The sequence below is a fragment of the Capra hircus genome, chromosome 5 (assembly GCF_001704415.2).
Source record: "Capra hircus breed San Clemente chromosome 5, ASM170441v1, whole genome shotgun sequence".
Taxonomy (NCBI): Eukaryota; Metazoa; Chordata; class Mammalia; order Artiodactyla; family Bovidae; genus Capra; species Capra hircus.
Genome location: NC_030812.1, coordinates 101664594 through 101681234, shown reverse-complemented (window position 1 = coordinate 101681234; position 16641 = coordinate 101664594). Strand labels below are relative to the sequence as shown.

Below are 16641 nucleotides of genomic sequence, written 5' to 3'. Positions count from 1 at the left end.
TTCATCACCAATTTCTGGAGCTTGCTGAAACTCATGTCCATCAAGTCAGTGATGCCATCCAACCATCTCATCCTCTGTCATCCCCTTTTCCTCCTGCCCTCAATCTTCCCAGCATCAGGGTCTTTTCCAATGAATCAGCTCTTCTCATCAGGTGGTCAAAGTAGTGAAGATTCAGCTTCAGTATCAGTCTTTCCAATGAATATTCAAGACTAACTTCCATTAGGATCCACTGGTTTGATCTCCTTGGAGTCCAGGGGACTCTCAAGAATCTTCAACACCACAGTTCAAAAGCATCAGTTCTTCAGTGCTCAACTTTCTTTATGGTGCAACTCTTACATCCATACATGCTGCTGCTGCTAGGTCACTTCAGTCGTGTCCGACTCTGTGCATCCCCATAGATGGCAGCCCACCAGGCTCCGTCATCCCTGGGATTCTACAGGCAAAATAACTACTGGAAAAATCACAGCTTTGACTAGATGGACCTTTGTCAGCAAAGTAATGTGTCTGCTTTGTAATATGCTGTCTAGGTTGGTCATAGCTTTTCTTCTAAGGAGCAAGCATCATTTAATTTCATGGCTGCAGTCACCATCTGCAGTGATTTTTAAGCCCAAGAAAATAGTCTGTCACTGTTTCCATTGCTTCCCCATCTATCTGCCATGAAATGATGGGACCAGATACCATGGCCTTTGTTTTTTGAATGTTGAGTTTTAAGCCAGCATTTTCACTCTCCTCTTTCACTTTCATCAAGAGGCTCTTCGGTTCCTGTTCGCTTTCTGCCATAAGGGTGGTGTCATCAGCATATCTGAGATTATTGATATTTCTCCTGACAATCTTGATTCCAGCTTGTGCTTCATCCAGCCCAGCATTTCACCTGATGTACTCTGCATATAAGTTAAATAAGCAGGGTGACTATATACAGTCTTGACGTACTCCTTGCCCAATTTGGAAACAGTCTGTTGTTCCATGTCCAATTCTAACTTGCTTCTTGACCTGCACACAGATTTATCAGGAGGCAGGTAGGTGGTCAAGTATTTCCATTTCTTTAAGAATTTTCCACAGATTGTTGTGATCCACAACGTCAAAGTCTTTGGCATAGTCAATAAAGCAGAAGTCGAGGTTTTTCTGGAACTCTCTTGCTTTTGCTGTGATCCAACAGATGTTGGCAATTTGATCAATATGAAAAGGTAAAATTTAGTAGCTGAAGAAAAAAATATGTACTTAATTTTGCTTATGACTTTGGGTCACTAATCAGCAAAAAACTCAGTTTGGCAGTCTTTCAGTGGGGTCTTTCAGTGCTGCAATTAGCTGTCACCTGGAGCTGAAGTCATTAAAGACTTGACTGAACTCTGGTTCTATAAGGAAATTCCCAGAACTGGTCTAAGGATAAAGGAACATCATGTCTTCAACTGAATTCAGAAAGAATTTACATATTCAGGAAGAAACAGGGCAGAAGGGGAACAGAGAAGGAAGGACACACACACACAGAGATTAAAGCGAAATATTGATACTAACCCAGGTAAAGGTCATAAAGGAATTTTTATAGTGTTTTCCCAACATTTTTATGTCTGAACATACATCAAAATGGAAAGAATTAAAAGATGAAAACAAGTCAAAGAGAATTCATTGCCAGGACAGTTTCACAAAAATACTCATAACATCAAAAATAAAATACCTAGGAGAAATCCTAGTAGAAGATGGGCAAATTCTCTGAAATTTAGGATCTAACTGAACAGGGGGATGGATTATGTCAATGATTTGGAAAACTCAACATTGTCAATGTCAATCATCCTCAAATTGCTATGACTACTCTTAAATTTTTTAATCTAATCTCAATGATACCCTTAAGCTTTTCTTTCAGTGAAAATGACAAGCTGACTTCTAAATTCATGCAAAATACAAGCAACCAAGAATGAACAGCACAGTTGGTAACAAAAGCAATGATATTAGAGGAGTTAATATAAAGTAACTCTTGTAAATTAAAATTATTCAGACTAACTACAAAGTTTGAAATTCAGGGAGATAGTGAAGGACAGGGAAGCCTGGTGTGCTGTAGTCCATGGGGTCACAAAGAGTCAGACATGACTTAGCGATTGAACAACAACAACTACAAAGTTATGATAATTAAGAAAATGCAGTATTTGTGCAAGGATAGACAAATGGCAACATGGAACAGAATAGAGAGTCTCAAATAAGACAGACATAATTGCCCTTTTGCTTATGATGAAGGCAGCACTGCAGTGGGGAAGAGTCTTTTCAGAAAAAGATTCTGAATCAATTGGATGTCCATATGAACCCTGACCCTTATCTGACACAGATATCAATCCCAGAAGGAATGCACAATAATATGCAAGAGAAATATAATAAAATTTCCATAAGATACTCTTAGAGAATGTTTTTACAATCTTTGAGTAGGCAAAATTCTTTTTTAAAAAATATAAGGAGCATTAAATGTACAGAAAAATGTTGGTAAGCTATATTTACATAAGATTAAGAGATGAGTTCATCAAAGGACACCCTTTGATTAAGAAAATGAAAATAAAAGACCAAGGGTTAAACATGGAAAGTAAGTAACACATATTTGCATCCAAAGACATTGTCATGGTAAGTTGTAGTATCATATTTGTAATAGTCAAGAACTGGAAATAACTCAGATCTATACTGTCAGTAGAATGGATCAGTACATGGCCATGTGATCATTCAAAGCATATTCTACAGTAATAAAAAAAAATAAAGTGCTACAATATACAACATCATGTGTGAATCCCAAACATAATATTGAGTCTATGAAATTAGATAAAAAAGATGAAACATACAGCATCATTTTACATAAAGTTCAAACATTGATAAAACTCTCTATGTCAGTAGAAGTTCGGTAAGTACTCTTCCTTGTCGAGGAGGGAAGACAAAGATACTGGGGACGAGAGTGACTGTGGTGCTGGGGACATTCTCTTTGCTGCTCTGGACTCGGGTTCATACTGAGGTCTATACTTACTGCTCCTACATTGTTTTCTATGATTACATGTAAGCAACAATGTTGCTTAAAAATATATTATTTCCCTTCACACTTCTTGCCCTGACCTGAAAAATGAATGAACAATGAGAAGATCCATATTTCACCATGAAATAAATCTCTGACTTTGAAGCCTGTTTAACCTCACTCTACTCTTGGAGACATTTCACTCAAGGACCATCCTGAGTACCAGTAGCCCTTCTCTCTCTCTTACCTGAGCAGATCACAGAGGCTGTGTTGCCATGGGAACAGTCAGGACCACCCAGGGCAGTCACAGGACAACTCCACAGGAAGGACTCTGCCCCCAAACAGTGAAATTGGGCTGTTAGGATCTGATCACCTCCTTCCACCAAGTGTGGTCCTCTGAGGGTGGAGATGGCGACTCCACAGCCGAGCTGTCGACAGACAACATTGGCATTGGCCAGACTCCAAGGGGAGGCACAGAGTGCTCTCCATCGTCCAGAAATGTTCATCTCCACCTACCCCTCACACTGAGAGGAGCCATTTGTCATGAGTCAGACTTCTGAGCATGCTGGTAGAAGAAGACAGAGTTTCAGCAAAATTACATGACTTTCTCACCTGAACAGGGTGTTCACAGAGGTGAAAGGCCTGACCTGCATCTCACCTGAACAGACAACCTGAGCAGCTCCACTGTGGTGACAAGTGCCCCCTGGACAGGGCACTCTGGGGCAGACCCAGAGCTCAGGCTCCTCCCCCTCACAGCTGAACTCTTCAGCCCAGACCTGACCATCAGACTCTCTGAAGAGCTCATGTCCCTGGACAGACACAGCCTTGCCACACCCCAGCTCTGCACAGATGACCTGGGCAGTGGGGAGTGTGAAGTTCCCATCAGATACTGGGATCCAGGCTTCTCCAGAATACACTTCTACTTGCCCTGAGCAGGGTCCATCCCCTCCAGCCAGACGCAGAAATCCTAAGAGGAAACAACAACAAAACCAGTCAGTATTCATGGTACTGACTTGGCAACTGAAAACCACACATCACAGGCAGTGGAGGGAAAGTTTTTCATTTTAGGAGTGGAGTATGTGGAGAGTCTTTGACAGTTAGTGTCATAATTGAATTTTCATGACAGATTTCTGAAGAGAAATCCAGGAGGATTACCAGGTCAGTTTGGAGTGGTTGAATCCCAAGAACATACACTTTGGGACTGGTTAGAAATGTGAATTCCTTGGTCTAGGAGCCTGGAAAGTACAGAGCCCAATTCAGATCATTGGAATGGCCGAATACTGGAAACACGTGTTTTAGCATTGGTTGGAGAAGTGAATTTCTCACTTAGCAGCCTAGGACCTACATACAGATCCAAGGATAATGTGTAATATTCCAGGCACTTAAACTTGAACATAGAGATATGCAGACCAGAAGCCACCCAGAGGGACGTGGGCTATGAGATGAGAGACCTAGCATCTAGACAAGCTTAGAAAGCTTTCATGGGACTTGCGGGGCTAATGCTCTGACCAGTTTTCTCTCCCAGAAGCTAGTCCTCAAGTGATTTAGGTTAAGGAAAGTCCTGAGGCTGGATCGATGAGGGCATGCCAACCTGTAGATGGGTGACAGCTCCAGAGAAGAAATGTGGACACTGTCACTAATTCACATTTATGTCATCATGTCTTGTCTTTCTAATACTTTTTGATGCCAAAAAATTCCATGAATTCCTTCAGTGACCTCAGTGGGAATGAAATGAGTTAAGAAAACTCAGAGTGTCATAGAGAGAGAGTCCCAGCCAAATCTCTTGAAATCCTAGCATTTGCCAAAGAATCTGGGGGTGAGTGTGCTCTCAGTGGGAGTTTACTGGATAGCTGAGTTTCCACATGGTCTCCTATTAAAGGTTTTTCTTCTCAAACAGGACTCATAGAAAATGCTAAGGGCTGATAATAATTGATTTTAATTCTATCATTGTACTAATTCTAACCACAGAAAAATATGCATTCTTCTCAAGCACACATGGCATAGTCTCCAGGCTAGGTTACAAATAATCCTTAACAAAATCAAAAATATTAAAATAATTCCAAGTATCTTACATGACCATAATGGAATGGAACTAAAATTCAATAATGATCAGAAAACAGGAATTCATGAATATATAAAAATTAAACCACACACTCACATTTTAAGATTGTTTTCCTATTTCTATAAAGAATGATATTTAGATAGGAATCACATTAAATCTATAGATGACTTTGAGAAGTACAGGCATTTTAACAATACTAATTCTTGCAGTCCAGAAACACGGAATGACTTTCCATTGATCATATTGTCTTCAATTTCTTTCACGGATGTTTTACAATTCTAAAAGAAGATGGCATGTTGCCAAAAAGAAGGAAGTAGAAGAAGGAGGGGGAAATGAGCAAACAAGCCATAATTTGGAGAGTTCCAAGTTGAAAAAGCCTCAATATGGATAAATATGCAAATATTTGTGGGAAACACTCATTGAATAGGTTGTTAGCATCCTACATCACCCTCTGCTCCTCCCATCTACCACCTAAACTGCTATCCTTTCTCATTTCTCCCACTTCAGACAAGCAAATGCCATTTTAAAAGATACAGATGGATGGAAAAGAAAACCAGAAAGTATAGCTACTGCTGAAGAAGTAGGGTGTAGGTGGGGTATACGGCATGCAAGGTGGGATCAAGGAAGTTTTGAAACTAAAGGAGGAAAACCAAAATAAGAGTTCATCATTTGGTCATCAAAGGAACACATTTTGAACTGAATGAAGATAACCCAATGAAACAACTTTATCTAATTCATCAAGGACAATTCCCTGATTTCTGGGTGTGTTCTGATTATTTACTTCTGAAGTTCTTCCTGGTAAAGGACTGCTTAGTGATGCCCAACATCCAACCAAAAAATTACTACAATTTCCAAAAGAGAGAAATGTAACCCATAACACAGTTTTTAAAAACAATCACTTAAAGTAGCTTCAGAAATTACAGAAATGATTGAATTGACTGAAGAGCCCCTAAAATTGAATCACCCAAGAAAATAATTTTCAAAGCTGAATGAAAATTAAAATGATTTCAGGTAAATGAGAGATGATAGAATTGGAGGCCACCAGACACACACTACACAAAACTGCCTCAGGAAGTTCTTCAAGCTAAAGGGAGATGACAGCAGATGAAAACATGGATCCCCTCAAAGCTATAGAGACTGTGCTAAATGTTGATTCTCTATTAGAAGATTTAAGGCAAAAATATTAGCAACAAACTATAAGATTCGTAATAAATTTATAAATAGAATGTATGACAATGATAGCATCAACGACAAGAACAGGAACATGGAAGAAAAGTATAGTGACTGACATTGCATGTAGTGCCATCATATTTCAAGGTAAAATGTAATTTAAGTTTAATAATTCAACACTGGGCTTTCCCGGTGGGTCAGTGGTGAAAACTCCACCTGACGATGCAGGAGACGTGGGTTCAATCCCAGGTCTAGGAAAATCCCACATACCACAGAGCCACTAAGCCCATGCACCACAGCTAGTGAGCCTGTGCTCCAGAGCCCAGGGGCCACGCCTACTGAAGCTTGTGCCCCATTGAGCCTGTGCTCCACAGCAGGAGAGGCCACCGCAATGAGAGCCTCATGCTGCAGCTAGAGGGGAGCCTCTGATCTCCACAACTAGGGAAAAGCCCATGCAGCAGTGAAGGCCCAGCCAGCAAAAAATAAAATTACTCTAAAAATTAAAAAAATTAAACATTATAATCATCTAAAACTCTGACACGATTAGTAAACCAATACAGTATTTAAATTAAAATGATAAAATATATTCGAAGATTAAAATAAGAACAGAGATATAACATATAGCAGCTGCTGCTGCTGCTGCTTAGTCACTTCAGTTGTGTCCGACTCTGTGCGACCCCATAGACGGCAGCCCACCAGGCACCCCAGTCCCTGGAATTCTCAAGGAAAGAACACTGGAGTGGGTTGCCATTTCCTTCTCCAATGCATAAAAGTGAAAAGTGAAAGTGAATTTGCTCAGTCGTGTCCGACTCTTAGCGACCCCATGGACTGCAGCCTACCAGGCTCCTCCATCCATGGGATTTTCCAGGCAAGAGTATTGGAGTGGGTTGCCATTGCCTTCTCCGACAAATAGCAGGCAAGTACACTTAAAACCAATTATATCAATAATTACATTAAATGTAAATAATTTAAGTACTCCAAATAAAAAAACAAGATAATCAGACCAGATAAAATAAGACAAAACTATACACTGTTTACAAACTTATATGCGTTTAAATATAAACACAGAAACATATTAAAGAGGTAAAAATTACATACTATGCAAACACAAATCAGAGAAAACTGTATATAATATCTAAATTAATATCATACAAAGTCAGACTATAAGACAAAGAATTCATTCAGAGAAAAAGAAACATTTTATGATAATAAAATACAAAAGAAATTATATAGTATTGAAACTGGTGGGTTAAAAATAAAGTGATGCTTAGAAGAAAATTTAGAACCTTAATGCTTCCTTGATGATTACTTTAGAATAAAAATAGAAACAGAAGGAAATGATCCAAGACTCCACCTCAAGAATCTACAAAAGCAACCACAATCATAGCTAAAAAAGAGGAATGAAAACTGAGCATAGAAATCAATTAGGAAGAAAGGAAATACACCGTCAAGAAAATCAATACAGTCCATTAGTGATTCTTTTAAAAAGAACATTAACACTGATAATCTTCTAGCAAACCAATTAAGAAAAAAGAGGGAACACAAATTAACAAAACCAGTAACAAAAGGAGGAATATCATTATAGATCTTCCCAACATCTATAGATACGAGATATGAACGAGTGCTACTTAGATCTTGCCAACATCTAAAGATATAAGATATGAAACGGTGTTACTCTAATTTGAAAAACTTTTTGTAAAATGGACCAAGTCCTTGAAGACAAATTACTTGTGAAATACAACTCACCAAAATCTGATACAAAAAAAAAACAGAAAAATATATGAGTAAACTTATTTGTTAACAAACAGAATCCATATTATAAAAATTTTCCACTAAGAAAACTGCCAGCTACAAATGCTAGCACTTCCACAGAACTCAGAAATGACTCCCACAGCCAGATAAAGGAAGAGAGGGAGGGAAGGAATGGGGGCAGGGAGGAAGTGTAACACAGAGGCTGTGGTGAATGTATGAACTGACCTGCATCTTTCCTACCCTCCCCTCCTGCAATCCTTGCATCTTCATCCCCTCACCATTTTGCACTTCAGTACTGTAGTCCCTGGTGGCTCAGAAGATAATCAAGACTCTGCCTGCAATGCAGGAGACCCAGGATTGATCCCAAGGTGAGGAAGATCCCCTAGAGAAAGAAATGGCAACACACTCCAGTATTCGTGCCTGGTCCATGGGGTCACAAAGAGTAGGACAGGACTGAAGCAACTTGGAATGCTTGCACCACAGTCCTTCAAAATTTGTGTCTTCCCTCCCAGATCTTCCACCTGAACTCCATGAAATCTCCTTGTTATTTCAAACAAGCTTCTCTACATTCTCCTCTGGTCATTGTTTCCACTCTAGATTTCTCCTAAACATGGTACTTCACTTCCAACAATCCACTACTGAGGCTGAAATTTCTCTTCCATACATGACTCCTAAGGTTGAGCAGAAGAAACTCCAAGAGTTCTGATTAAGATAATGAAAACACATGCTATTCTAATCTTATGTCTGCTACATCACCACCACTTTGACTTATCTTCACATCATTAAAATCTGTCTGAAAATACAGAAAAAAAAAAAAAAAACCAGACCAGGAGGAGGAAAACTAGTGACAAAAAGAGAACTAGAAGGAACCTGGAACCGTTCATAAAAATGTGAGAGACTAAGTCAGAGCAATGGTAGTGAGGGTGTACAAACCACGATCAGGGTTTAAATATTAGTTCAGTTCAGTTCAGTTAAGTCACTCAGTCGTGTCCATCTCTTTGCAACCCCATGAGTCGCAGCATGCCAGGCCTCCCTGTCCATCAGCAACTCCCGGAGTTCACTCAAACTCATGGCATCCAGCCATCTCATCCTCTGTCATCCCCTTCTCCTCCTGCCCCCAATCCCTCCCAGCATCAGACTCTTTTCCAATGAGTCAACTCTTCACATGAGGTGGCCAAAGTACTGGAGTTTCAGCTTTACCATCAGTCCTTCCAATGAACACCCAGGACTGATCTCCTTTAGAATGGACTGGTTGGATCTCCTTGCAGTCCAAGGGACTCTCAAGAGTCTTCTCCAACACCACACTTCAAAAGCATCAATTCTTTGGTGCTCAGCTTTCTTCACAGTCCAACTCTCACATCCATACATGACCACTGGAAAACCATAGCCTTGACTAGACAGAACTTTGTTAAATATCAGAGCACTTCCAATTCTCTACTTCTAAGTATATCTTAACTGGAATTAATAACAAGACATCAGTTTTCTTAGGAAAACATTGGGAGTTCTAATTTCACATAAAGTTTCAACATCGCACACTCCATTTTCACTCAGATGCTGATTTATCAACATATGGTAGAGTCACCTGTAGTATTTCCACAAATTTATCTTCAGGTGGAACCATGATTATGACATTGTGACAATAAGGACAGAAAACAGGTTTGTTTAAAACAAAAGTTTCCAACTAAAATGCAAATTCACCTTGAAAATAATTATTTTCAATAAGAATGATAAAGAGAATGGAAGAAAACATTTTGAAGAGATGAATAGATTTACAACATAAGTGCTGTAGTGGTTTCACAAATGCATACTTATCCAGCAGTCTTGTGTGTCAGACACACCTCAATAAAGTACTTTTAAAAAGGAAAAGAATTGTTTCCTTAAGGGCATCAACTAGAATCATCAAAGATCTGCTGAAGGTGAGATTAAAAAGATCACTTTTCCAATGATCTTCCTGTACATAAACACCCAAGAGCTGATTGGCTGTGGCTATTAAGGACCTGCTGCAGATGTCTTCAGGGCTCCCCTGTCCCACCATCCCATTAGATGGGGTAATACTATTCTAAGACCAGCCTTCTACCTTAGGGAATTCACTGTGATAACTGACAACATCTTCCTCCAGTCCAGTTGTTCTGATGTGATTAATAACCTGGACATGCAATCTGCAATTGTGAGAACAACTAGAAGCATCTCTGTCAAATACTGTGAGCACCCACTCACACCCTAGTTCCTGCATCCACCTTGGCATAGGTCAAAGACACTTAGATAGCACTGAGTACTTCTTAGGAGTTACATCAGGTCCCCTTAGCTTCAATTCAGTTCAGCTAAATTCCTCAGTCATGTCTGACTCTTTGCAACACCATGGACTGCAGCATGCCAGGCCTCCCTGTCCATAACCAACTCCTGGGGTTTACTCTAACTCATATCCATTCAGTCGGTGATGCCATCCAACCACCTCATCCTCTGCCATCCCATTCTCCTCCCACCTTCAATCTTTCCCAGCATCAGGGTCTTTTCCAATGAGTCGGTTCTTTGCATGAGGTGGCCAAAGTACTGGAGTTTCAGCTTTAGCATCAGTCCTTCCAGTGAACACCCAGGACTGATCTCCTTTAGGAGGGATTGGTTGGATCTCCTAGCAGTCCAACGGACTCTCAAGAGTCTTCTCCAACACCACAGTTCAAAAGCATCAATTCTTCAGTGCTCAGCTTTCTTTATAGTCCACTCTCACATCCATACAGGACTAATAGAAAAACCACAGCTTTGACTAGACTGGTCTTTGTTGGCAAAGAAATGTCTCTGTTTTTTAATATGCTGTCTAGGTTGGTCATAGCTTTTCTTCCAAGGAGCAAGCGTCTTTTAATTTCATGGCTGCAGTCACCATCTGCAGTGATTTTGGAGCCAAAAATTTAAAAAAAAAAAGGTTTGTCACTATTTCCACTGTTTCCCCATCTATTTGCCAGGAAGTGATGGGACCAGATGCTATGATCTTAGTTTCTGAGTGTTGAGTTTTAAGCCAACTTTTTCACTCTCCTCTTTCACTATCAAGAGGCTCTTTAGTTCTTTGCTTTCAGCCATAGTGTGATGTAATCTGCATCTAAGGTTATTGGTATTTCTCCCGACAATCTTGATTCCAGCTTGTGCTTCATCCAGTCCAACATTTCTCATGATGCACTCTGCATATAAGTTAAATAAGCAGGGTGACAACATACAGACTTGACGCACTCCTTCCCCGATTTGGAACCAGTCTTTTGTTCCATGCCCAGTTCTAACTGTTACTTCTTGACCTACATACAGATTACTCAGGATGCAGGTCCAATGGTCTGGTATTCCCATCTCTTGAAGAATTTTCCAGTTTGTTGTGATCCACACAGTTAAAGGCTTTGGTATAGTCAATAAAGTAGAAGTAGGTGTTTTTCTGGAACTCTGTTGCATTTTCAGTGATCAAACGGATGTTGGCAATTTGACCTCTGGTTCCTCTGTTCTTTCTAAATCCAGTTTGAACATCTGGAAGTTCATAGTTCATGGACCACAGCCTTGTCTAACTCAATGAAACCATGAGGATGCCATGTAGGGCCACCCAAGACAGGCGGGTCTTAGTAGAGAGTTCTGACAAGACATGGTCCTTGGAGAAGTAAAGGCAAACCACTTCAGTCCTCTTGCCTTGAGAACCCCAGGAACTCCTAGCTTCACTGCCTCTTATACGTGATGCGCTTCAGCTACTGTGTCGTAAACTTCAAGAGTACATTTTCCTGCTCCCTCAACATCCCTACAAATGTGGTGTGAGCTCCCCACTGGATTCATCAGGTACACCAGTGTGATGAGATTTTCCCTGCCATGAGTCCCGCTTCTGGCCTCCTCTGACTGTGACCTAGGGTCATTTAAATACACCTGAATTTCTCTCACACATTTTCCTGTGTAACTGCACCATTTCTTCGGGTACGATCACTTGTCCATGGGTCTTCACATGCCCTTTTGGGGTCACCATTGCTTGGTTGAGCCTGTTCTATTGGCACATCACCCACATACCAACCTGATGGAGTGTGATGACTCTGACTTTTAGGACCAATGAGGATAATAAACCTTGTTACCTACAACTCCCCTCTGACTCCCCCTCCCCCACCAACAATGTAGCCACACCCTACTGACCATTATGTCAAAGAAAACAGAACAATTACCATGCTGAGACTGTGTCACAGAGGTCGAATCCAGAAGCTGAATCTGTATGAGACTTTTGACCTCACCTCTGCCTCCTGCGACACATCACAAAGACCCTTCACCCAAGCATGTTCTAAAGGCTGTATCCATAATCTCGAGTCATTCTGGTGATAAGACAGAGGCTTTTCCTGCTAGAGACCCCCACACAGACCAGACAAGACTTACCTGAGCAGACTACTCTAGCATCCCAGTCGTGGGAAGAGCTATCATTACGATAGTCTTTAATATTAGAATGCCTACAGTCACTGACAGTTGACTCTACCCTTCACATGAAGTATATGAAAGCCAAATGGGGCCAAGTCCTGGCCCAAAATAAGCCGCTCTAGGAAAACCAATGGCAGCTCCACACCCCAGCTGTCTGCACACTACAGATGCATCCTCCAAGCTCCAGTCCATATCCTCCACTGTGCCCCATTCTCCCTGGTGCTTCACTTCCACTCTCCCCTCACAGCGGTGGGCTCCATCCTTCAGCCTCAGCTCCAGTACTGCAAAAGAGACACATGACAGGAAAGATTTTAGGAGACTTAGAGTGGTATAATATTTAAAACATTAGCTCTCTGAGGAGCAAAACAGTGCATGGGATATAGTATTTCCTGACCTCTGTGGTATAAACATTCCCAGGGTGGCCAACTCTAAGCCCCCAATGTGCCATCACTGAACACAGAGCAGGAAGGGAGGCACCAGGTATTTCTCAGGAGCCTGTAGAACCAGCTTCAGGGACACCACCGAGGACAGGCCTTCAGAGACTCTGGATGCTGCCCTCCCTGGAGATGTGCCCAAGGCTACTAGAGCCCAGCTTCCCCGTCTCAGTTGCAGCTCATGGCCTGGGATCCAGGGAGGAATCCTCCCTGTCCTTCCCTGTCCTTCCCTCTCCATAGGGAGCATCTCATCCAGCTCAGGAACAGAGGGCTGGGGTAACAGGCTCTACAGTGTCCTGATTTTTTCTGTTGCCTGGTATCCACATCCTTGGGTAATCCCACACTCGAATGTACTTAGTAACATACATGTACCAAATGGAATTTGGCAAAAGCGATGAGATGTCACTTATGAGATTAGATTTCAGTTCAACAATACACCAAAGTCTGAATGCTACTAACAACCAGGTAAGTACATGAGCAATATCCTCCCCTGGTTGAACCTTCAGATAATTGCATCCTGTGAGACATCATGACTCCAAGGATCCAGGTAAGCCATGCCAATTCTTGACCCACAGAAAGTGTGAGATACCTCGTGTTTGCTGACTTAAGCTGCCGAGTTCAGCAGTAATTGGTTGTACAACAACTCATAGCTGATGCAGGGCTTCCCTCCAGCGTCAGAAGACAGCGGCGGTGAACAAGCTGGAGGTGTATACATGAGCCTTCACTGCTTCATGCAGACGAGACTTCTTCCGGTGTGACCAGGTCTGCTGCCTGGTCCCACCTGGAACTGGGACCCAAGCCACCTCTCTCTGTCACATCAGGTCTCACCCAGTGTCCAGGATCCTGCCTGCCTGTCAGGAACTGAGAAGTGAGTTCCCTGAGACCTTGATCAGCTCCCCTAGCTTTAAATTCAGGTCAGGAAATGAGAATCTTTCTTACAATCTAACAAGATGTCGTCCTTGGGGCACCCTTAACACCGCTCAGGTCTCTGCCCCACCCCCTGTGCTCTCACTCTGGAAACCAAAGTGGTGCATCACAGAGGGAACACCTGGGGGATGCTGCACTGGAGAAGACCTGGTGTACAGTCAGACCAGGCAGGCAGCCACCCAAACGCCAGAGTGGCTGGTTAAAAACAGAAATTATTTATCTTATCCCAGCTGTGGAGGCTGGTAAGTCCGAGACCAACGTGCTGGCAAGGCCATGTTCATTCTGAGCCCTCTGCTCTTGGCTTGTAGCCATGGCTCCCTCACTGTGTGCACCCCTGGCCTTTCCTCGGGACAGATGGACAGGGAGAGAGGGAGGGGGATCTGTCTCATCCTCTTTTTATAAAGTCTCCTATTGGATTAGGGCCACATCCTTCAGACCTTATTTAACCTTGGTGTTAGTGGTTTAGTCGCTAAATTGTGTCCAACTCTTGAGACGTCATAGACTGTAGTCTGCCAGGATCCTCCGTCCTTGGGATTTCCCAAGCAAGAATACTAGAGTAGGTTGCCATTTCCTTCTCCAGGGATCTTCCTGACCCAGGGATCAAACTTGCCTCTCCTGCATTGGCAAGAGGATTCTTTACCACTGAGCCACCAGGGAAGCCTATTTAACCTCAATTACTTCCTAAAGACCCTGTCTCCAGTGCAGTCACACTAGGGCTAGGATTCAACATATTAATTATGGAGGGACACAGTTTAGTTTAGTTTAGTCCACAGACCCAGGGAGGTCCATTCTAGGAAGGAAATATAGATACCTGGGGGGAGGTAAAGGAAACAGTAGAAGTAGAGAGACATCCTATGGTGCTTACTCAGATTTTTTAAAATTCTGATACTGATGTAAGAGTAATTGAATAGGATCCTGAAAGCACACAAGAAGCTATTTTTATTAATACTAAATGATTAAAATTTTATCAATGATAAAATTATCTATGGAGAGACAGGTCTTTTTTAAGTACTATAAATACAGAAAATAATAAGACAATGTTTTTGCCTACAAGGAGCTTTTATCTAGCTTATGACACAAACACATAGGTGATTTCATTACTGTGAAGAGTTCTAGGAGATTTTCTCAGTAATGGTGGGCTTGCTTATTGAGGCTATCTCTTCTGCTGAAAAAGTAGAATTAATTTACTAAAAATTATCTAAAAGCATTAATGACCTGTAAAAATAGGAGGGGAAAATCAGCCCAAATCTGAAGGGAGCTTGTAAATTCATTGAGTTTCAAACAGATAGAAAACATTAAAAAAATAATAAAACTAACCAGAAATTCTGGAGCTGAATGATACAGTGAGTGAACTGAAGAATTCAATACAGAGCATCAAAAATAGACTTGACTATCAGATAGAGAAGGAGAAATATCATATGATATCCCTTATATACGAATGCCAAAAAGAAAATTTTTAATGGACTTATTTACAAAACAGAAAGAAACTCACGGATTAGAGAACTTAACTTATGTTGCCAAGGGAAAAGAATGAAGGGAAGGGATAGTCAAGGAATTTGGGGCCGACTCTACTCACCGCCATATTTAAAATGGATAATCAACAAGGGCCTACGGAACAGCACAGGGAGCTCTACTGAATGTTACATGGCAGCCTGGATGGGAGGGAGTGTGTGGGAGCGTGGACACACACATATATATGTATGGCTGAGTTTCTTTGCTGTTCACCTGAAGCTATCACAATATTGTTAACTGGCTATACTCCAATATGAAACAAAAAGCTTTAAAAAATGCAGACTTGACCACGCAGAAGACTCAATAAAATAAAACAAAGATCAATTGAAATTATCCAATCAGAGGAGCAAAAACAATGCAAAGGAATAAAGAAAACCTACAGGAATTAGGGATGCATTAGGAGAAACTAGGTATCTAAGAAGCCTGCTCAGTCGTGTCTGACTCTTTGCAACCCCATGGACTATAGCTGGCCAGGCTCTTCTGTCCATGGATTCTCCAGGCAAGAATACTGGAGTGGGTTGCCATGCCCTTCTCCATGTGATCTTCCTGACCCAGAAACTGAACCTATGCCTCTTACATCTCCTGAATTGGCAGATGGCTTCTTTACCACTGACACCACCTGGAAAGGCCAATGCTCGGGTTCTAATTTTACTTGTGCTACTTACTCAAATCTTATCTGTCTTATTTAGACAAGTGATTTAACTTTGCTTTGCCTCAGCTTCCTGATCTGTTTTTTGAGATAAATGTATCCTGCCTTGTAGGAATGTTGTGCACTCAAATTCATATAGGTAACAGCTAGTGGAGGTGATGGAATTTCAAGTGAGCTATTTCAAATCCTAAAAGATGATGCTGTGAAAGTGCTGCACTCAATATGCCAGCAAAGTTGGAAAACCCAGCATGGCCACAGGACTGGAAAATGTCAGTTTTCATTCCAATCCCAAAGAATGCAATGCCAAAGAGTATTCAAATTACCGCACAGTTGCACTCATCTCACACACTAGCAAAGTGATGCTCAAAATTCTCCAAGCCAGGCTTCAACAGTACATGAACCGTAAACTTCCATAACTTCAAGCTGGTTTAGAAAAGGCAGAGGAACCAGAGATCAAATTGCCAAAATTCACTGGATCATCGAAAAAGCAAGAGAGTTCCAGAAAAACATGTTTCTGTTTCATTGACTACACCAAAGCTTTTGACTGTATGGATCACAACAAACTTTGGGAAATTCTTGAACAGATGGGAACACCAGACCACCTTATCTGCCTCCTGAGAAATCTGTATGCAGGTCAGGAACCAACAGTTAGAACTGGACATGGAACAACAGACTGGTTCCAAATTGGGAAAGAAGTACATCAAGGCTGTTTATTGTCATCCTGCTTATTTAACTTATATGC

The 16641-nt window shown here is 41.4% G+C and overlaps 1 pseudogene; it reads right to left on the bottom strand.

Annotated features, from left to right (window-relative positions):
• LOC108633340 overlaps positions 1-16641 on the bottom strand; it is a 61851-nt pseudogene that overhangs the window by 14199 nt on the left and 31011 nt on the right.